General features: G+C 38.3%; 1 pseudogene; it reads right to left on the reverse strand.

The window, feature by feature from the left end:
• Nucleotides 1–18,682: 18,682 nt before the first annotated feature.
• Nucleotides 18,683–24,048, reverse strand: part of LOC149194143 (plasma membrane ATPase pseudogene) — a 131,749-nt pseudogene continuing 126,383 nt past the window's right edge.

The following is a 24,048-nucleotide window of genomic DNA, read 5'->3' on the forward strand; positions in this document are numbered from 1 at the left end:
ATAGTACATTTAGTCTTATCATACTCTCCCTTGTTCTTGACATTATTAAAGGGAATACTTACTCCAAAATATCAATCTTCATGGATAGAAAATTATTTAAAATTATGATTTTGTTATATATATATATATATATATCATCTAATTTATCTATTCAATATTTTTTTTAATCTAAAGGAATCAATGAATGGGTGGGTCTCGAACTTGAATAACACGGGATTGATTTCAACTACTATCTCTATAACCTCTAGGTGCCTACATATTTTCCTTCCACAAACATAGGTGAATTGGGGGGATTTGAACCTCAAACCTCTGCAAACATAACACTTCATTTTCATGGCCATCGTCAATTGAGTTGCCCCTGAGGTTCATTTATTTATTCAATAATTAAATAGAAATTACAATATTTTATTATTAAATACTTATATAAAATTGAAAAATAAAATTCAATTTGATCCATAAACTGTCATGGATATTCCATTGGATAGTTCATCACAACATATCTAATAATATTATATTAGAAATCTGAAAATTCTACACTATTACAGTTATATTAAACCTCTAGATATGTAAATTTAATTGTAATTAGTTCACGCATGCGAATGGAATTTATGTAGAAAAGTAGGGAACGAAAAAATAAGCTCTCTCTCACACACACACACAAGATACAAAATATGCTTTGGGAAATCGTTTTGGGAGAAAACATGGCTGGAAGGTGAGGTTGCTTCACTCTCTTTCTTTGTCTGGAAAATATGGTTGCAGGTACAAAGAAGTAATGCATGTGGCCCATTGGATGCTATAATGCACATATAATCTCTATGTGCTCTACCTCTTATCTCTCTTGGCTATCTTTGCTTAGCTATGGAACAAAATGCTCTTGAAATAATGGAATGCCTCTTCCTCCTAGTGGCCTAGTTCTAACGCAACCCAATAGCCTACTAGTGGTTAATTTTGACTACATCAACTCTTAACTAGAGTTTCAATATAGAATATTCTAGAGACTTTTACATCAAAAATATGTGTCTAGCACATTTTCCATGAATAATGGGAACTGACATGGTATCCTCCTGAATTATGGGCGAGAAAATAGGAAGGGAAACTCTGAGTGGCATACCTTTTGTATACGGAATCCGATTGACACGCTTTTTACAACGTTGGAAATATCTCTGTGTGTAGAAACAAATGAAATAGTGCAAGCTAAAGAAACAAAGTTTTACCCCCCAAAAATGGCTTTGGATGCCTCAAAAGTCTCTCGAAAGATTTGAAACCTCGTTTTCCAAATAGGGTCCTTCCGGTGAAAATGATCCCATGAGATCATTCCTCCACTTTTTCCATTCTAAATGCATTAAGATGGATGACAAATAATATAATGATCCAATCTAGATCACGCCTCCAAATTTTCTGAGGCTTTGGTCCCCAAAATCGTTTACTAAATGAGGTGAGGAATTTTTTCCTCCACCTTCTCTCTAGTGTACCATTTAGCTTTTCCTAGAAGTTGTCCCTTCAATCCAATCTACCAAAGGTAATGTTTCCCCTGTCTTCTAGTTCTGGACCTCTTCTGTAAAATTGTATCTTATTTCAACTATGCATGAGCATCTAGTGCCAAATAGTCTACAAAATGTAGGACATGTTCCTCTTCTTGATCTAGCATGGAAGGCTCATAGGTTTAAAATTCTCTACATTCACAATTGAGTAAATGTGCATATATGGTGGCAAATTGATTCTATAGGCATTATCACCCACCTTTTCTAGTATCTCAAAGGGACTGTACCTTAGAGCCTTGATTTTATTACTAGGCCCATGTAGCCTCTCCTTATTCAACTATAACCATACTCTATCTCCCATATTGAATGATTTCTTTGTTCTATGTTGATCATGCCTAGTCTTATACTTTTGTTGTGACTTATGTAGTGTTTCTTGTACCTGTAAATGGATCTACCTGATCTTCTTTATAAAATTTTCAACCCCCAAAGAATCTCCTGTAAGATCTTCCCTCACTCCACCTTGCTGCCCATATGAAATATCTAAAGGTGAAGGTGGAAAATATCCAAAACAAGTTTCAAATGGGGACTTTCCTATAGAAGTGTGGACTACTATTTTGTAAGAATTTTGTATATATACTAGATTTTCATCCCGGGTCTTCAGATGATGATACTTGTATCCCCTAAGAAGTTGTACCAAATTCATGTTGACTACTTCTGTTTGCCCATCTGTCTATGGATGGAACACTATATACCTCTTGAAATTTGTTTCCATCTTCTCCCACAATGTAGTCCAAAAAACACTAAGAAATCTTGTATCCCTCTCTAAAATAATGCTCCTTGGTATCCCAAAGTTCACCCAGACCTTTCCAAAGAACAAGTTTGAAGCTTCTTTCCCATTGATGGTATTTTTACAGGGCATTAGAACACACATTTTGTTGAACCTATCAACTACTACGAATAGGTAGTCATGTCCCTTCCCGGTCTTTGGTAAACCTCCCACAAATTCAATGAAAATGATTTCCCAAGGATGAGCAAGTACAGGTAAGGGATGATATATAACATGTTTCATGTTACTAGGCTTGATGGTACAATAAACCATGCATCCTTTTATGAACCTAGCTACCTGCGTTTGCATCTTGGGCTAATACACATAACTCTTCATGTTAGCCATAGTCTTACCTACACCAAAGTGCTCTGCAACCTTGGAGGTGTGAGTGTCTCTAATCAGTTGCAATCGCTCACCTTTAGGAACACATAGATTATCCATCCTATAGAGTAATCCATCTCAGAGATGGTAGTCAACAATGTTGTCACCGTCGTGCACATGACTCTGACTCTACAACTATTGATACACCTCTTTGAAGTCCTCATCCTCTTAATATGCCTCTCTATATGAATCATGGGTGAATGGCTCCATGTGCATAAGAGTCCCCAAATATGTAATATTTGATGTAGGTGGCCTTGAAAGCATGCCGACCAACTCATTTGTGTTTCCCTTCTTATATTTGATTACTAAATGAAATTTTTGTAAAAACCCAGTCCACTTGTAATGCCTAGTCTGTTGTAGCTTACTTTGGGCTTGCAATTACTGTAATGACTGGTGACCTGTATGGATTACTGTCTCATTTCCCATCAAATAGTGCTTCCACTTCTTCGCAAATTGCACCATGGCATAGAGATCCTTGTCATGAGTAGGGTAGTTAATAACTTCCCCATGAAATACTTCATAATGGTATCATACAACCTTCCTACTTGCATCAAGACAACTCCCATAGCATACCTACTCACATCAATTTTCACTTCAAAGGGTCGCTACAAGTTTGGTAATGCCAGAACTGGTGCTTGGCTGATCTTCTTCTTTAGCTCTTCAAAATCCATTTGCAGACCTTTTCCACACTGGAAACTCTTCCCACTTGTTGTTATGACATGCAGTGGTGCTGCTACTGCTGAAAACAAGGCTATGAATTTCCTCAGGTATTGTGCTACCCTAATGAAACTCCTAACCTTAGAAGGCACTGGCCATTTCATGATGGACTCCATCTTGCAAGGATATATCTTCATCTCTCCTCCACCGATCACATACCCTAGATACACCAAATACTTCTATGCAAAATGGAACTTCTTGAGTTTTTCTAGCATCTGGTGCTCCTTCAATGTTTCCAGCACCTGTTCCAAATGTGACATATGCTCTTCCTAGGTAGAACTATATACTAGTATGTCATCCAAATAGAAAATAACAAGTGGATCTATAAAATGGCGTATTACATCATTCGTTAATATCATAAATGTAGATGATGTATTACATAGGCCAAATGGTATGACTAACCACTCATACAAACCTATTTTTTTCTTATGGGGGCCTGACCTAGGTTTAGCGTTAGTTAGCCAAAAAAATCCCTACACTACTGGCCCTTTCAACATCAACCCGTAGAGCACGGACTGAAGTCTCACCCGAAGCAATATGGGGGGATGCTAGAACCATGTTTTTGCACCCTTGAGATGGTTGTGATGTCGGTTTATTCCAACTATACCTACCTTCACGCAGGTTGCTTCATGCTCTGCTCCACCCTTCAATACCCTTGCGTGTTACAATCGGCCTTCGCACAGCCCTAACCAGGGGTTGAGATGCTTTTGCACTGCTAGGGCAGCGAACTGCGTTATTTCCCAAACTAGACTAAGTATCTTACTTATCTTATTAACAAGTATTAATTATCTTTGCGTAAATAGATAGTCTAACTTGTGTTCACTTAACCAATACAGTTATACATGTTCGCGCATCATATAAGCATTATAAGTGAAATTTATACCCAATATAACAAATGCATAAACAGGAAATAAAGACGTAGAAATGATAGAAACTTCTTTTTATTAATACTTCCAGATGATTACAGACTCGACTCACCCTACGCACTCAACTACGAACTACTAGCCCTCTTCTCACTCAGTTGCAGAGTCTCTACCTACGCTATGACCCAAAACTTAGACTTACACTTCAGATCTATCTCGCATACATCTTCATTGTTCGATCTATGAATTATGCTATCAAACTACTTAGAGCTTAGCTCTATTTATACAATCCCATGGTCCATGGACCATGGGTAGATCTTCTACAGCCAACATTACATTATCAAAATAAGGGCAGACAACCCTATGACTCTTTAACAACTACGTGCTCCGCGCCCACAAAATGCGGAGTCTTTACATTGGAATTACAAAATTGGACCAAAATCTGGGCTCTAAGCCCCAAAACTGCCCTTGGGGGATCCTGCGCCCAACAGGCCCCCAACACAAACATCGTGACTCACCCTTGAGTCACTCTGCAGGTGCGAATATCTTAGCGCGAAGACCTCCCAGTTCTGTTTGGATTGCTGCAAGTTCGACAGTGCACTGAGCGATTGCCTGCTGAACTTCCTCTACGCGTTGTTCGGTGACCACTATTTCTGAACTGCTACCCTGAATCCTCTCCTGAGTTGCTTACAGTTGCGCGAGCTTTGCTTCAATGGAGACTGTAATTGTATAAGCCTCGTCGATCCACGGTTGTAGGCGCGCTTTCAAGACTATTGTTTGGTCTTTACTTACTAAGGTAAGTGAATCTTTAATTCCTTTATCAATTCATGAAAGTACACTTAGAGGCACTCATCTAATGTATATAGATCTAGAAAGTTCTAAGGTTCTAACGATAGTCTAGTGAATTGAAATTAACAATGCTCTCTTACAAGAGGTCCTTCCTTGTCTTTTCAAGCACTTAAGCATCAATTTAGATGAAAACAAATCTAATGAAATTCTGATTGCCTAAGTAACAAAAAACAGAGTAATAATTCTTTTGTTAGGGGTTCTATAATTCCTTTACAAGAATTTTGCTCTATAGAGTCCATTTCAAAACAATTTCTAAGACTTAGCTATTCAAAACAATATTTAAGATGAGTAGTACTAGAAGTCAAATAGTAAGTGATTCTTTTACAAGATTCATTCAGCTACTTACTAATTGAATTCTGAATTCCAAATCATGAATTATGAATCAACTTCTAAAATAAAATAAAAAATCATGAGATAAAAAGCATGTTTGTTAATCCTTAAGATGAATATTGGTTGAGTCATTTTAAAAGGCTCTTTCACAACAAATACAAATCTTTCAATTAACATTTTCAAATGACATAAACTTGTAGCACATAAATGAAATAACAAACTCTAAATATCAGATTTATAGATGCAATTTAGAAAGAAAACTAAATAAGGAGTGTGCCAGCTCTGTAGTGGGGGCCCTTCCACACTTTGCAAGCACAATGTAAGCTAATTCAAGTGAAGAAGATTATTAGATCTGAAAGCATAGACTGAACTCAATGCTGTAGCTCTGAATTTAAGTTTGAAAATCAAAAGGCACACATAGGCTGTTCCAAGTTCTTCATACTTCAAAAGCTAAACTATCTAGTTCTCCCTTTGAGCGATTTATCACCAATTTCCATAACAAAAAGAAACTATTCATCCTCCCCAATATCCTAATGAAATCTTATCAGTTACATCAAAGGAGGTTGAAATTGGTTCAAATCCTCCATTTAGTCAAAAATACCAAAGAGAATAGAAATTTTGTTCACAAAATCTGGAAATTCTGTTGAAGTGGTTGGGTTTGACTAGCATTGACCGGACACCTATTTCCTTCAAATTCAAAAGTGGATAGGTAATCCACCATCTGTGTACATTTATCTCCATGTCCAAAATCTTCAAATTCGCCAACCTATTATGCAACATGTCAAACCTTGGAGCAATTACAGGAAGTTACAACTTCTTGTAATTTTCTGGAAAATGTCATTTTTAACACAATAATTTCAAAAATTAGTTTCAAACAAAAATAATGATAATGACATCATATCGTTTAGTTTCTAAGGTTTATGGATGAAATATGAAGGTTAGATGGTCAAAAATGATGAACAAAAGAGGATTTTTAAGTGAAAGGGACAGTGATAATTTGATACCAACATTCCCCCAAACTCAGGATTTTGCATGCCCTCATGCAAATGAATTCTAACCTGTCAAATTCTACCTTCTGCCTTTGCTTCTACTATCTGAAGTAAAGCGTTGATGTTTATTTGGGCTTCATACTCTGTCTTCAAAATTTGATACTTGGTTTTGATTGCCTTCTTTTGCTTGTAAAGTTTATAGGCCTTCCTACAGATTTGTATTTTATAAGCTTTGAGTTTCTTAACCTTCCTTTTCAACTTTTCATTCTCATCTTGAAATTTCTTGCTTTGTATTTTGAGTGTTTCATTTTCTCTTTTCACCACTCTTTCCAAAACTTCGGACTCCATAAGCTGCTGCTGTAATTTCTCAACTTTCCTTTCCAACTTTCTTTTCTTCTTACCTGAGAATTTTTATTCTTGTTGTTCCTTTTCCTTGTATTTTATTTCCAATCCTTGTATGTAATCATATTGGGGTTGTTGTAGAATGTCATCTTCCTCCACCATTTTCCCTTTCTGACCAAACTTAGTCTTTCTAGACTTTCTTGTGTAGGTGGTAAAAATTTTATCCTGCTTAGCTTTCTCAGTTTCCTCTCTTACCATTCTTCTTGTCTTTATACTGCTGCTGGATGGAGTAGAGATACTAGGTCTGTGTTCTGAAAATTCTTCTTCTATGTCATCCACATTAATCAATAACTTTGGATGTTGCTGCCCTTCTTGTGGATTTTTCTGCCCTTCCTGTTCTTCATCTGCTATAAATTCATTAGTCACCAATTTTTTTTCCATGACACACCTATCTTTTGCAATTCAAACTCAATTAAGATTTTTACCAAACCAAAATGATATAGGCTCTTATCCTTGTTCTTTCTTTGTTTTTGTATGGTCTTAGACATCTTAGTTAAGCTTTGCAAAAGAAAATAAGGCAAGCTTATAACACAGTCCCCTCTTAGATGCATTAGCAGTTTGATATGATAGAGGAACACTATACTATATCTGCCTTCACAAGTTATGAATTTCTGAATTACATAAACTATTTCATCCCATGGATGAATGAGCCAACTCCTAGGAATCCCTGATTTCCAGTTAACTGATGATACCCTTGTCCTAGATATGAAATGTGTCCATGTTTTCTCCTTGAACTGCTTTGTTTTAAAATACTTTTCCCCTTCTAGGCTTATGCCTGTTGCTTGAGCAATTGTATCCTCTGATATTCTAAAAGATAAGTTTCCTACAATAGCTCTTTCCCTGGTGAATGAAGAGGCAAACTCCATGGTTGTTAATTCATTATATCCACTAAATTTTTCTAAGAGTGTTAACCATTGATTTGCACTAAATATTTCTATGCAGTCGCTATGCACTTTGGAAGGGTCGAATCATTCTAGCTCTGTTCTTTTTTCCATGAAAGAAAAAATTACCTCTTTTTATCCTATGATGTAAGAAAAATTTACCAAAATTCTGCGAGAAAACTACCTGGAACTGTGTTATGTTGAGTGCTATTCGTATTACCTTTTTTTTATCCCAAACTGCTTTAAACCTTACCTTTTTGTCATTTCACGACCTTTCACATTTCCCAATGCTCACCTTTATCACATTCAACCTCCACCGTTGATTTCACTCCATCAGATCAACGGCTAGGAGCAAGTGCGGTACTCCAACTAGCATGCGGGTTAAAATGGCCTTAACCCCCATTGTTGATCGTGATTAAAAAGGTTGACCATAAGATCTACAGTTAGGAACGAGTATGGGTATTCAGCCATGATCAAGGAGATCCTTATTCTTCTACCCCCGCAGTTGACTGCTATTTTTGAATTGACAACTCCCTTTCAACCGATCTCGTCGATTTTTCTTACGCTGTGGCCCTTCTATTTGTATGTTGACATTGCTATTGTCAACATACTCATAACCGTATACACAAATCTCCAGAGACAAGGTTCTTCAGTCATTCGGGTTTTGTTTTTAAGGAACAGAGCAACATTTTCTAAATTTGACTTTCAACAATAAACATGACACAACATTCTCTTACCTCATCGTTTGCATTAATGATGAATTCCTCTGTTCTCATACAGCGTGAAATTATGGAATGAACCCTTGGTTTCTTCAATCAACATCTAGATTTCCTCGGCGTAAATCACATGATATTACATTTGTTGACGCGTTTCGAACCAACCAGTGTCGTTCATCATCAGGAGAAGTTGAAGAATCAGATCTAGGTTGCATGTTAAATAGTTAGATCAGGACCTCCAACAATTATATTTGACCAGGCAACTACTAAATTGACCAGCTAACGACTATATTTGACTTGGAAACGGCTAGCTGTTTCCAAGTCAAATATAGCCATTAACTGGTCAATTTAGCCGTTGCCTAGTCAAATATAGCCGTTGGAGGTCCTGCTCTAACTATTTAACATGCAACCTAGATCTGGTTCTTCAACTTGTCCTGACGATGAAGAATTTCTCATAAACTTGATATGGATCACAGAAGCCTCAATTCAACAATCTAAATTTCCTTCGATTTCTTCACACAACATCTACATGATGAGTCTCTGGTTCCCTCATACGGCATTTTATATGAATGTTGAGCCCCTGTCTACACTCAGTGTTTAAATGATGATAAGCTTTGCCTACACAGCGTTTTGAATGATGATAGTCCTGATGACTTATGAGTAGCAGTCATATATAGTTGAAATGATGAGATTGGGTGTGTTATAATAAACTCAGGCAACAAATCGTGAGAGCGTTGGATCATTATGATTTCTCTGAACTAGCCGTTAATCCTTATTATGATGACATTTTGTCATCATACCCTTTTTCGATCATATTTCTTAAATTTTTAGGTTGAAAACCATAATTTTTTTATAAATCCTTCATCTTTTTGACCTGATCCCGCTCTTCAAAATTAGTTCTGAGTATGCATACTTAGTTTTAGTAGGTCTATTGGCACCTATGACTGTAGGTTGAATTGATTGAATTATAAAAGTATGTATAGGATAAAAGATAGCCTTTAGGATATAAAAATGAGCATGCATAATATAAGATCGGCTGGATATTAGAAACTAAAATCAATTAACATCATGAACCACTATTTAAAAATGGGAATTAATAAAAGAAATTAATAGTATTAAAATGAAAATTCTTATAGCCCTCTCATATTTCTTTGTTTGGAAGCTAGCTTTTGTTGTTTGATATGTGCATGCATAGCAAAATGTGATGGTGTCCATTTTTCTCTTAAGTGTAGTCTCTTCCTTCTTAGGTGCAGTCCAATCTTCTTCTTTGCAATCCTCTTCTTCTTAGATGCAAACTTCTTCTTTGTAGATGCAATCTTCCTCTTAACAGATCCCATTCTGATAATGTGCATAAAACAGGTCCCTTTTCTGAAAATGAGAATTTGTATATAATAGGTCCCTTTCTGAGATATTTGATCAAATCCTTTGAAAAATACTGAACAACAATCATTTCTTGTTGAGAATCCATTAGAAAATGTAAAGACAAATCTCTTCCTCTGCTGGAGATGAAATTAAGGAGATGAAAGCATGAACAAGTTCATACTTTCTCCTCCCCTACTGATGGTTTGACTTGTCCTAGAGTCATGTTTCTGATATAGAAATTGGAAAATGATTTTATTTTGAACTTCAAATTGAATGAAAAGGAATTCTTACAGGCCAATTGCTTGGTTTTCTCGTAAGAATTCATGTTTAGAGTATGCCATATCTAGTTTTCATATCTAAACATTTATTATGTTTTTTTATTTTTTATTTTTTAGTTTATTTTTTATTGTTTTTTTTTTTAACTTTTGATAAGAGAAATATAAAATGATTAAGGTTTAGATATTACTACTGATTGTTGTACTATCTGTACCTCCTTTTGCTGTGATAATGTCTTCATAAAATCTTCTTTGCTGACAGGCCTATGATAGATCTTTAGCCTGTGTCCATTCACTAGATATGTTTGTCCTTCTTGGTTAATTGTGGTGAGTTTGATTGATCCATTCTCAAAGACTTCAATGATTTCAAAAGGGCCCATCCAATGGGCTGTAAATTTGGCTTTGTAGTCTTTGAATTTTGAGTCAAAGAGTAATTCCCAGTCACCAACTTGAAATTCTTTCTTCTTAATTAACTTATCATGCCACTGTCTCCTTTGCTGTTGTATCATTGTTGTCCTTTGCACTGCTTGCTGTCTCATCTTGTCTAGCTATTTCAATTGCATGATTCTTTCTTGTTGTACTTCAGAGAGATCGATTCCTAAGTCTGCAGCCAGTTTGTAAGTATGTATTTGAAATTCTATTGGCAACATGACTTCTTTGCCATACACTAGCTAGTAAGGTGTAAACCCTGTTGTGTTTTTCTAGGTGATTCTATATGCCCAGAGTGCTTCATTGAGCTTATCTGCCCAATCTTTCTTGTTTGTTTCCACTATTTTAGTCATGATCCCTTCTAGTGTCTTGTTTGTAGATTCCACTTGGCCATTGGCCTGTGGATCGTAGGGTGTACTTCTTCTGTGTTTAATTTTGTACTTGTCAGTGATTTATTTAACCAGTCTAGAAGTGAATTGAGTCCCTTGGTCTGTTACTATTTCACTAGGCACTCCATATCTAACAAAGATTTCTTCAAAAAGGAAATTGACTACTGTTTGTTCAGTTACCCTTACAAGTGCCTTTGCTTCAACCCATTTAGTCACATAATCAGTACATACAAGAATGTACTTCTTACCTTTGGATGGTGGATTGATGGGTCCAACAAAGTCGAGAGCCCATTTTTCAAATGGCTCTAGATGTACTTGTGGCTGAAGTGGCATCTCATCTGAGGTGGTTGGTCTGCCCATGCGTTGGCAATTGTCACAAATTCTTACATACTTCTTTGAATCTTTGAAATTGATGGCCAATAGTAGCCAAGGCTAAGAATTTTTTGTGTTGTCCTTTTGGCTACAAAATGGCCACCACAAGGTTGATCATGGCATGATTTTAGTATGTCAATAATTTCATCCTCTCTAATGCATCTTCTAATAATCATATCATAACCAGTATAAAACAAATCGCCATTAACCCATGAATATCTTGCACTTTGTTTGATGAGTCTTTTCTTCTCCTTTGAATTGAAAGATGGTGGTACCTTTCTCGTGGAAAAGTAATTAGCTAAATCAATGTACCATGCAGTTAACACTGAAATTGTAAACAAGTTTTCATCAGGAAATGAATCTTCAACTGGAACAACTTCACCTGGATTTTGTAGTCTAGAAAGGTAGTCTGCTACTTGGTTTTCTTTCCCTGGCCTATCTAGTATGGTGATATTGAATTCCTACAATAAGAGTAACCACCTGGTGATCCCGCCATTAGTAATAGGTTTGTTCATTAAGTATCTAATGGTGGAGTGGTCAGTGTGAATGAGGACTTCATATCCAATTATGTAGTGATGAAATTTGTTCACCGAATGTAAGATTGCAAGCATTTCCTTTTCAGTTACTGTGTAATTGAGTTTAGTAGGAGTAAAATTTTTGTTGATAAAGTAAATGGCATAAGTTAAAGAACCTTCTTTCTGCCCTAATGATTCCCCTACTACTGTATTAGATGCATCAGTGGATATGTGAAAATGTAAAGTCCAATTGGGTCCCCTTAAAACTGGAGCAGTGCTTAGTTTCTCTTTAAGTTTCTCAAAAGCATTTTGACAAGCCTCATTCCAATTGAATGATACATCTTTTGCAAGAAGCTTAAACAAAGGCAAAGCTATCCTACTAAAGTTTTCAATAAATCTCCTATAATAGCTTGCATAACCAAGAAAGCTTCTTACATCTTTTTGATTTGTTGGAATTGGCAATTTAACAATAATTTGAATTTTGGTTTGATCTACCTTGATTCCCTCGGGAGAAATATGATGTCTTAAGACTATTCCCTCATTCATCATCATATAACACTTTTCATTGCTTAAGGACAAGTTGGTTTCTATACATTGTTGTAAAAATTTCTCAAGATTCTGCAAAGAATGGTCAAAGGAATCACCATATACTGAAAAATCATCCATATATACCTCAACACATTCATGAACTAGATCAAAAAAAATTGCTAATACTACTCTCTGAAATGTTGCTGGAGCATTGGACAAACCAAACGGTAGCACATTGTAAGCATAAGTACCCCAGGTATAGGTAAATGTTGTTTTGTCTTGGTCTTCTGAGGCTATGCTGATCTGATTGTAACCACTAAAACAATCCAAGAAGGAAAATGAAATTTTTCTATCTAATGTATTCAAAACTTGGTCAATAAATGGTAGTGGAAAATAGTCTTTAAGGGTGGCTTTATTCAGTTCTCTGTAGTCAACACAAATTCGCCACTTACCATTTTTCTTGGGGACTATTACTAGTGGAGATACCCACTGGCTATTAGAAATGGGGTAAATGAACTTTAATTTTAGTAACTTTTGCAATTCATCTCTTACCATATCTTTAAGCATGGGGTTCATCCTTCCATGTGGATGTCTTACTAGTTGAATACTAGTGTCTATATAGATATGGTGAGTGCAAGTTTCCGGGTGAATTCCCTGCATGTTAGTGTAGTCCCAAGCAAATTCTTTTTGGTATTTTATGAGAAAATCAAGCAATTTCCGTTCTAGAGATGTTTCTAGAAATGCCCCAATATTCAATGTTTTTCCTAGGCTAATTTCTATTGTCTTGCTTTGTGTGTTTGTAATGGATTTGATTGGAAAGATATCTTCAAATAATGTTTTCAGAGAATACATGGTACAAGTCTCTTGTAATCTTTGTGCCAATATTTGATCTGCAGCGGTGTATTGTTCATTTCTCAACTCCTTCGAAACATCAGGTTGAGAGATAAACATTTCCACTAAATCCTCATTATTGTCTTCCCCAAAATCATACATTTGATTGATGCTTAAAAGAGAGTATATTTCTTCCCTATCATTATATTTATCATCAAGCCATAGGTTTTGTGTTACTGTTGGAGCTTGTGCTGATGGGTACAAGGTAAGTTGTTTCCTCCCTGTGCCTCTAGAAATGATCATGCTACCAGATCTACACCCAATGAATGCATCAACAGTTGCCAACCATGGTCTGCCAAGTATGAGTGGGTTTTCTCCTAAATTTGATTTTGGCTGGAGTACTAAGAAATCAACTGGATACTCCCAAGAGTCCAGTGAAACAATTATATCTTCCAGTATCCCTTCAGGAATGACTTTAGAGTGATCTGCTAATTCGAAAACAATCGGTGCTGACTGTAAATTTATTAGCTGTAAAATTTTCATTGTGTCCAATGTCATAACATTTATTGCAGCTCCTAAGTCAATCAGAGTGTTTGGAATTGAAATTTTGTTGATGATTGTTGTGACTCTTGGTATGCCCGGGTCAACATATTTTTCCATGGAAATAACATTTGACATTAAGCTAGCTAAATTTCCAATAAACTATAATGTTTGTGGATCAAATATTTTCTTTGTGGGCTTTTTGACACAGAGTTCTTTAATGGTTTTGGTATAAATCGGAATATCCTTGATTGCCTGGAGTAATGGAATTTTGACATACACATTTCTCAATTCATCAAGTACATTGAATTGCGGCAATGGTGTGGGTAATTTTGGTTGAAGTAATCATTCTGGAAATGGGGGTGATTGTACTGTTTTGATTTGTTGACCTTGTTCTAGATTGTTTTGTGTTGGATCATTTTGTTTACTATGTGTTGGTTTTTGTTTTTCATCTATTTGACTCTCTTTTTGTGACTGAGTTGGAACAGGTGGAGGTTCTTTTTGCAGAATTCAACCTGACCTTAGTTCAATGTTTTGTAGTGGTAGAGTTGGGTACAATGGTCCCTCATCCACATTGTAAGATGGTTTATCTATTCGGTTGTTTCGGTTAGCTATGGATTGAGCTGGTAACTGTGTGGGTTTAGGAGGTTGATTGGATGGTAATTATAGTTGTGGTGAATTTATTTGTGGAGGAGAAGATAAGGTTTTCTGAAGGGTTTGTTGTTGATAAGAAACTGGTTGCTGAGGGTATTGTTGTGGATATGGCTGAGAATATTGCTGCTGATACTGTTGGGGATATGGCTGAGGAAGAGGTTGATGATATTGTTGAGGTTATTGTTGAGAAAATTGCTGAGGGTAGGAATATCCTTTCCATCCTTGTTGTGGATAAGTTTGTTGTTGTTGATTAAACCAATTTTTCCAAGGCATAGTAACATTCCAAGAATTTTGAACAGGCATGTAATAATTTGCTGGATTTGGATTTTGAAACATACCTGGAGGTCTTGGCTACCATGGCCTTTGAGCTCCCATGAAATACATGTTCTCCATTTCTACGTTGGCTTCCAAATTATAGTTCTGCAAAACTTTCATCTTTGTACAATCCTTAGTGTCATGATTTTCTGTACAAAACCCACAAATCCACACATTATCTAAAGGGCATTATTTCAAAGCATGTTTTCGTCTGCATTTGGGACAGAATATAGATAACTCTTGTTCGTGTTCATCTTTCCTTTTATTTTATTTTAAAGTGTCTATTTGATTCCCCAAAGTACTTAAAAGGTCCGTTTTAAAATCTTCAAATAGATTGCCTAGTTCTGCTCTAGTGATATTTCCTGTGGCAGATTACTGATCTTAGATGTCATAGCTCTTCTTCCATTTTGTGCTCTACTTCTGGAATATTTTTGACACAAGTCAACAATTTCTTCTAATTAGAAATATCCCATTTTCCCATGAGATTGAGGTCATATAGATATTCGTCCCTGATGCCCTTAAGAAATATTGTTCGAATAAGATAAACATACATGGTTCTATGTTTTGATTTTTGCAGATTGTATGAAAATATTTCCAAGTATTCCTCTAAGCTCTCATATTTTTGTTGATTCATTATAAAGATGTCATCTTTAGAATCTTTTGATTGAAAGTAAGGTTGATACTTATTCAAAAAGATTTTTCTCATGTTATCCCAATCAGTGACTTTGTGTTCACCTAAACCCATGAACCACCCAAGCGTTGTTGCTTTAAGGTGGCAGGAAAGGGTCTAAGTCTTTGAGCATCATCTGTATATCCATAGGTTCGGAATACTATATCAAATTCAAACAAAAATGAATTAGGGTCTTCGGATGCCATACCATAAAAGTTTGCTAATACAGATGGTGGGATATTTTTCATTTTAATTTCCTCATCCTTGTACTCTCCTCTATCTTGAATTGGAAATTTAAATGTTGATTTCTTTTCCTTTGGTGGATTTTGATTTCCTCCAAACAGAGTATCATTTCCTTGTTTTTTCCTCATTCTCTCTTTATCTTCTCCTTTCTTCCATTTGTCTCTCATATTCTCTAAGTTGTTTTGTTGTAGGTCCTCTGGATCCTTCATCTTCAGCCATTGTGATATGTGTCTTGTCTAAGGTTTCTGTCTCTTCTTCCTATTTTGGTTCTTGAGGAACAATTTGTTCAAGGATGGGTTGTTGGATGCTTGTAATACTCTCTTTTAATTTCCCTACTGTAGAAGTCTCAGGTATATATCTTTTCTTTGCCTCATGAGCTAGTAGGATTTGTCTTTCAATGAGAATAAGTCTTTGGCCTGATATTTGTTTTTCCTCAAGTTTTTCCACAGTAACTTTTCCAATTGGTGTTGTGTACTCAATCCTTTCTAATGGTTGTGCTCCTAATGGTGGGTTAGTTTTTGGTTGGGGGTTTTTTGTGAATCTTCCTTTCTCATCCCTAAATCTAGACATAAATAAACATGACTAGAAATTAAATTCAAATCTATGTATTTGTTGTTTTGTTGATTTTAAGTTTTTTTAGATTTTTTTGCTAAATCTTTCAAGTTGCACCTCCTCGGCAGTGGCACCAAAATGCTTGGTCTTTACTTACTAAGGTAAGTGAAGCTTTAATTCCTTTATCAACCCAAGAAAGTACACTTAGAGGCACTCATCTAATGTATATAGATCTAGAAAGACCTAAGGTTCTAATGATAGCATAGTGAAATGAAATTAACAATGCTCTCTTACAAGAGGTCCTTCCTTGTCTTTTCAAGCACTTAAGGATCAATTTAGATGAAAACAAATCTAATGAAATTCTGATTGCCTAAGTAACAAAAACAGAATAATAATTCCTTTGTTAGGGGTTCTATAATTCCTTTACAAGAATTTTGTTCTATAGAGTCCCTTTAAAAACAATTTCTAAGACTTAGCTATTCAAAACAATATTCAAGATGAGTAGTACTAGAAGTCAAATAGTAAGTGATTATTTTAAAAGATTCATTCAGCTACTTACTAATTTAATTCTGCATTCCAAATCATGAATTATGAATCAACTTCTAAAATAAAATAAAAAAAATCATGAGATGACAAGCATGTTTGTTAATCCTTAAGATGAATATTGGTTGTGTCCTTTTACAAGGCTCTTTCACAACAAATACACATCTTTCAATTAACAACTTCCAATGACATAAACTTGCAGCACATAAATGAAATAACAAACTCTAAATATCAGATTTATAGATGCAATTTAGAAAGAAAACTAAATAAGGAGTGTACTATCTCCATAGTGGGGGCCCTTCCACACTTCGCAAGCACACTGTAAGCTAATTCAAGTGAAGAAGATTATTGGATCTGAAAGCATAGGCTAAACTCAATGCTGTAGCTGTAAATTTAAGTTTGAAAATAAAAAGTCACACATAGGTTGTTCCAAGTTCTTCATAAATCAAGAGCTAAACTATCTAGTTCTCCCTTTGAGCTATTTATCACCAATTTCCATAACAAAAAGAAACTATTTATCCTCCCCAATATCCTAATGAAATCTTATTAGTTACATCAAAGGAGGTCGAAATTGATTCAAATCCTCCATTTAGTCAAAAAAATCAAAGAGAATAGAAATTGTGTTCACAAAATTTGGAAATTCTGCCGAAGTGGCTGGGTTTGACCAGCATTGACTAGACACCGATTTCCTTCAAATTCGAAAGTGGATAGGTAATCCACCATCTATGTACATTTAGCTTCATGCCCACAATCTTTGAATTTTCCAACCTGTTATGCAACATGTCAAACCATGGAGAAATTACAGGAAAGTTACAACTTCTTGTAATTTTTTGGAAAATGTCATTTTTAACACAAAAATTTCAAAAATTAAATTCAAAATAAAAATAATGATAATGACATCATATCATTTAGTTTCTAAGGGTTATGGATGAAATATGAAGGTTATATGGTCAAAAATGATGAACAAAAGAGGATTTTTAAGTGAAAGGGACAATCATAAATTGATACCAACAACTGCCTCTTTATGCCGAGCGGCATCCACCTGTTCCTTGAGAGCCTTTGCCTAATGCATCCTTGCAAGCCTCTATGTAAGGGAAATCATCTGCGCGGTCCCTTTTACCTCATCGTATTTCTGTTGCATCTCGCGCACCTTTGTCACTAGGCACTCTATGTTCGGGTCCTCTTGCAGGGTGGTTAGGACCTCGAATGATTGTTCAAACAGCTTCATGTAGTCTATCACTGCACTATCAACCGCCGCCATTGTTGTTGTGACCGCAGTGGTACGCTGTTCTCTGACCTTCAATGAATTTGAAGGCTGAGCCTTCAACTGTAGTTTTTCTATCTTAAGGTTCAGCTCCAGCTGAACCCTGGCCATTTCTGCTCTTGCGTCACGCACCCCTGTGGCTAACTTTCGGATGCGCGCCTCCACCGGTTCCTCTACTTGAATGGAAAACTTTGGGACCATTTGGTAGGCTTCCTCCACACCCTGCATTATCTATTTATTTTGCTCCACTGGCTCGTTGCACTGCAGGCTCAACTCCTCAATGTTGATGCGCTGCTCACTCATTACCTGTCGAGCGTGACTCTCCCTGGCATGAAGTTATACGGTGACTCCATTCTGCAAGAGATAGAACATCTCTCAAGGGAGCACAACCATGTTTAATCTGACCCCTTTCAAACTGCTGACCATAGGCCTGTCAGCTTCATTCTCTGTAATGAGTTCTCCATCTGGTAGCACTATTGTGTTGGTCACCCTGGCGTGCAACATTTACTTGGCAGCTGAAGTGTTGATTGCGAGGCTGGTGGACACTGTCCCAACCTATGGAGTGCACCCATGTAACTCCTGTATTTGTGTCTTGAGAGCCCTAGATACCAATTGGTGTTGTTCCTCAAACTACTGCATGGCCTTCGCGGTGACATCCCTTACCTTATCTTCGATATCATGCAAGTCCCCTTCAGTGAGGGTGATAGGGTCGAAAGATGTCTTCAAGGCATTTGTTTTCTTTCACGGAGTTACCTGCTCTTGTGGTCATGAATGTTTGAGCTGGGTGGATGTCATCTGCGGGTCCAGACCACCTTGTTCTCTATCAGTCTCTAGTTCGGGCGAAGGTGACTTCTGTCCTTTGCACTCCTCTTCTATTGTTTTCTGGTGCTCTGCCAATGTCGCAGCGTCATGTGCTGCTTGGGCCTTAGCTACTGGTTCTTCTTTCCTGTGCTTTTCCACCAACTGTGCCATTCGAAGTTTTGTATCTTCCTTATTCCGCTGCATGGTGGACTTCTCTGCTTCCACTGCGGAGCCAGCCAGAGTACATCACTCTGGCAGCCAAGACTCAACGACTGTGAATATCACATCATCAGTTGCTAAGTACAGTAGATCATGCCACGTCTTCATAAGGTCCTTCCGTGCCCTGATGAAGACATGGTGGAAATCAACTTTGAACTCCACAAAGCTTTGCAAACTGTTGTAGACTGTGGGCGATAACCACGGCTTGCGATTGATCCCCATATTGATGTTCATCTCCATTAGCACCCAAAATATCTTGCTTTCTCTAATCCGTTATGCATCCTTGGTCACCCATAGTGAAGCGTACTTCACTGCCTCTAGAAGGTCTGGCACGACCGAAGGGAACTGGCTATCTTTGGGCAGCTCCCATGCCACTAGTACGATTGAAAACAGGAGCCATGCGTAATGAAATGTTTTTCCCTACTCCTATGCCTCGCAACAGTTTGCAAGGAACTCACCGCATAGGTAGTTCACCCAGTTGAACTGGACCCCTTCTGCGCATTGCGCCGCTAGTGAAACCACTAGCACGGGCACCTCATCCGCGCGGCACTTCTGCATCATCTTCCCTGCCAATATCTGTGTCATGACCTTAACTATAGGGCTGTTGATGCTGGAGATGGCATACCCTTGCTTCTTCTTCTCCAACTTAAACTTCTTTTTCATTGCCTTTGCGAGGGCCAACTCGCCACCTTTTCCCTCTGAAATGTTTGCTGGATCCACCCCTAAGCAAGGGAGCTGTGTAATCTGGTGAATCAAATGGTCTATGATGGGGATGGGCTCCTCCAGCCACAAGCACCCATCATGCACCAAGAAGAGAAGCTGCCTAATGACAAAAATGGTCACTGGGGCACAATGGTAGTGTGGCACCCAGAGCAGGTTTAGCAACCCTGCTTTCTATACACCTCTAATCCATTTGTGTAGCTCCAATTCAATCATTCCAGTCGGCGCATCTATCTTCTAGCACATTAGCTTCACAGTCGCTAAATGCGGGAACTTCTCGTGGTCTGCGAGGTCCCAATCTTCAAATTTTAACATGGGAACCTGTCCCAAGTGTGCTCCTTCAAAAATAATATCATCTGGGAGTAGCGGGGTTTGTAGAGAGCTCTTGCTCTCATCTATATCCTTTGGAACCTTGGCTTTACCCTTTCGTGGAGGAACATATGCAGGTAACCGTGTGATAGGGTCCGTGCCCTAGGTTTCGACTTTCATCTCTACATCCTCCTCCTCCCCCTTGATTTCCTCAAACTCTTCCTCCTCATCAGCCTCCAAATTAATGGCCTTCCCATTTTCCTACAATGTGAGCTTGGTCCTAAGTGGATTTCTAGGTGAGACACGCACCGGGATCATGGCTTGCTTATCCTTCTTAGGTCTCGGTGTGCACGGTGATTTAGGGACCTCAGTGATTATTCTGGCACTCTTTGGGGCTTCTACTTCCACAATTTCCTGAGTGGCTTCCTCGGCTGTCACTACTCCTGTGTCCATGGATTATTTGGGTGCTGACATCATTATAGTTAGGAGGTCCTGCATCTCCTTTGGCAATGTTTCAAACACTGAGCTTGCTCTCAAAGCCTCAAAGTTCGAAAGGTCCATACACAGTTAATAACGCAATAGCTCAGTTCTGAAAATGGCAAGTGTTGTTCGCTGGACAACCACTTGTAATTTATAGTGCCTTTTGAATTTTAATTCGACCGTTCACCCCACATTCAGTCCATTAATGCTAGATTGGCGTCATATTTTCAAGAATCTAGCCCATAAAGTTCGCCTTAAATGCCTGCCGCCTGCTCCATTTTGCCTCAAACCAAGCATCAAATCGTGAATAGTGATTTTAATGGTCACTTTTTGGCCGACCCATGTGCCAGTGTAGTTGTCCTCGTGTTGTCGTGGACCCTGTGACACTTCGCTACTACACGTAGTCCTGTCATCACGCAGTTCCTGAGCAGAGTAGTTTATAGTCCTGCCCCTCCTTTTAGCTCTGGAGCACTAAGACTATGATTATGTTGGTTAGTTAAATGGTCAGGCAACCTGTGTATGGCTTCAAATGACTGCCATTCACTTTTCCTGGGAAGGGATCTCCATTTAACTTAACCAGCTGGACCGCGCCACCATCGGTAATCTCCTTAATAACATACGGCCCCAGCCAATGCATTCTGAGTTTCCCTGGAAATTTATCAAACTTACTATCATACAACAACACCAAATCATTCACCTTAAAGGTGTGCAGCTTAATATGTCGGTCATGCCATGCCTTTTCACGCTAATTTTGGACCTGCTGGTGAAATCCAGCCAAAACGCATTCTTCCTCAAGCTCATCCAGCTGCACGAGCCTCTCCTCCAGGGCTCTGCGATTAGTCATACCTAGACACGGCATGATGTATTCCATAGGAATTATGGCTTCCACTCCATAGACAAGCTTAAAAGGTGTTTGTCCTGTCAGCTTCTTGCATGTCGTCCGATAAGCCCATAACACTGCTGGTATGCGTAGGTCCCAATCACTTCATTGCGCATTGCATACCTTGTTTAGCGCAGTTTCTAGTACTTTTTTGAACTCTTCTACTGTCTTGTTAGCCTGTGGGTGATACGGTGTGCTCTTCTAATGATACACCTAAAACTCTTTCGTCAGCGTGCTGATCGTTTTGTTCAGGAAGTTTATACCACGATCGCTCATCATGATCTTTGGACATCCAAATCTCTTTAGTACATGTTCAAACAGAAACTTTGCGGCAGTCACACCTGTGAAATCCTTCACCAGCTACGCTTCTTCCCAACGAGTCAAGTACTCTGTCGCAATGATAATATACCTCACGCCTGTCTTTCCTTGAGGCTGAATAGGTCCTACAAAATCTATTGCCCACTTTTCGAAAGGTTGCAACGTCATTTGTGGATTCAAAGGCATTTCATCCCTCCGTGATGGCTTACCTGTTCTTTGACATACATCACATGCCTTGCAATATGCTTTTGAATCTTGATGAAGGGTTGGCCACCACAACCCTGTGTGTAGAATTTTCTGCGATGTTGCTCTCCCTGTGTAATGTCTTCCCAACGTTAAGAGCCATTTGAAAATTTGCCCTCCCAACACATGCTTATTGACTAGGTATTTTAGCGCAGAGTACATGTGCATTCACGCAAGTTGGGGCTCTTCTCCATAGGCTGGCGTCCACTTGCCCAGATGCGCCCGCGGATCGTCCTGCCCATTGCACTTTTCTGTCAGTCATACCTTAGTGTTGTAGGGAAAAGTATCCGACACGGAATGACCCTATCCCACTCTAAGGGTGACAGTACCTCAGCAACAACTGAAAGCAAAGCTATCTAAGATTTCTTCTTTATGAAAGTAAATAGGGGAGAAAGAGATCCACCAACCGATTTCTTTCGCTAGTGTTGATCCAGTCTTCTCTCCTTGCTGCTTGCTCCCAGCTCCTTGCTCTTTCACTGGCCCAGCTACACAAAGATCCTGCAAAAAGGCAAGAGAGGGAAACTACAAGAAGCATACATTCATAACTGATTCAAGGATTATAATAAATCAAATACACAAGTACAACAATACATCATTGTAACACATGCATATAGAAGAACCTCAAATGCTTTATTAATGGAAAAAGTAAAGTTCTGAGAGTGTTACAACCATAGAGGCCCAATCCAGCAACACCTCCCAGCAGAAAGAAATCTCCTCTTCACCTCCTTCAAAGAAATCACCCAATAGCTCTAAACTCAAACCAACAACACTTCCTTGCTTTCACAAAATTCCAGCCTCCTTAGACCTCATGAGAGAGCTCTATATATAGGATATTTGGAGAAAGGATGAGTCAGCTTGAGACTGACATGAAGCTGACTTGTGTCCTCTCCCTCTTCAGTTATACTTCAGTTCTTGAGTCCACTTGGAGATCCTTGCTTCCACTTGGAGTTTAAGGACCTCTTACTCATCATAGGGCGAATTTGCTGAACCAAGTGTCATTTTAGAAGCTTCCTGGGCACCTGACACCTTGCAGAATGACTGTGCCACTTGGCCAATCTCGCCCAGCGCAGGTAGCCTTCATTACTGTTGACATTCAGCGCAGGTACAGAGTGGAGCAGTTGACATTCAGCGCAGATGCTCAATGGGGCAGCTGACATGATCCTGAAATTGCTTGTTTTTGAGTGTTTTCAGGTGGAGAACTGATCTGAAGTGCTGTGGTTTGCTGACCTTGTTCCTCTAGGGGTAAGAACAACATGTTTAGGGACTTTGGATCCCTTTAATTATTGACATTTCATGCTTCATGCTGTAAGGCACAAAAATGTCTATAACACTTAGGCTTCCCAAATCATACTCGCATCATTCTCCTACATTCGTGGAAATCATCAAAACTTCCATTGTGCGTACCCCACCATATTGTGGGCGTAGTGCGTAGTACCCAGTCCAAGGCCTGGAAACGTTGTTTTTCTGACACCTCCCTTTCAAATGCATCCAAGAAGGTATCTACCTCATTTAGACCATCATAAGTAGGTAGATCTCTTACTTCTGTCGACATGCAGTGCAGCGACCTGGTCATCATATTGCAATTCAGTGTAGTTACTTCATGTAACTGATTCTGCCAGCGTTCTATTTCCTCATCAGAATCTGAAGTGCAGGAGCTCTCATGCTCCCATGTAATCCACCCATCCATGATGGGATTTACCCAGTCTTGGTCTCACGTTGTTATCTTATAGATATAGTCCAGATCATCATCACTTTCATAGTCACAAACTGGATCTATATAGCGCGATCCTTCAGCAGGGTCCATGGGTATAATTACGCACAATGATTTCTTCTCAAAGATCATTTTTCACTTCTTCAGTTTAATTACCCCATTCATGTAAGTGGCCCAGTCAATTCCTAATAGTGTGGGGTAGGGATTGCTATCATCAACAATCTCTATTACTTCAAAGTCTGCGAGCATGCTCTCTCCTTCAATATCCACAATTATTCCCTGCAATCGCCCCATAGGTATTATTTTCTATTGATTCACCATCCTTAGTTGAATTGGATACCATTGTAGCATGGTCTCCCCATTCGCTCCCATGTTTGTTTCGGTAGAACATTCGCATCTGATCCCAAATCCAGGATGACTTGATCCATTTCGTATTCTTCGATTTGCACT

Source organism: Pinus tabuliformis, chromosome 2_2, assembly GCF_031772625.1.
Source record: "Pinus tabuliformis cultivar Carrire ecotype Pingquan chromosome 2_2, CPIR1, whole genome shotgun sequence".
NCBI classification, from domain to species: Eukaryota; Viridiplantae; Streptophyta; class Pinopsida; order Pinales; family Pinaceae; genus Pinus; species Pinus tabuliformis.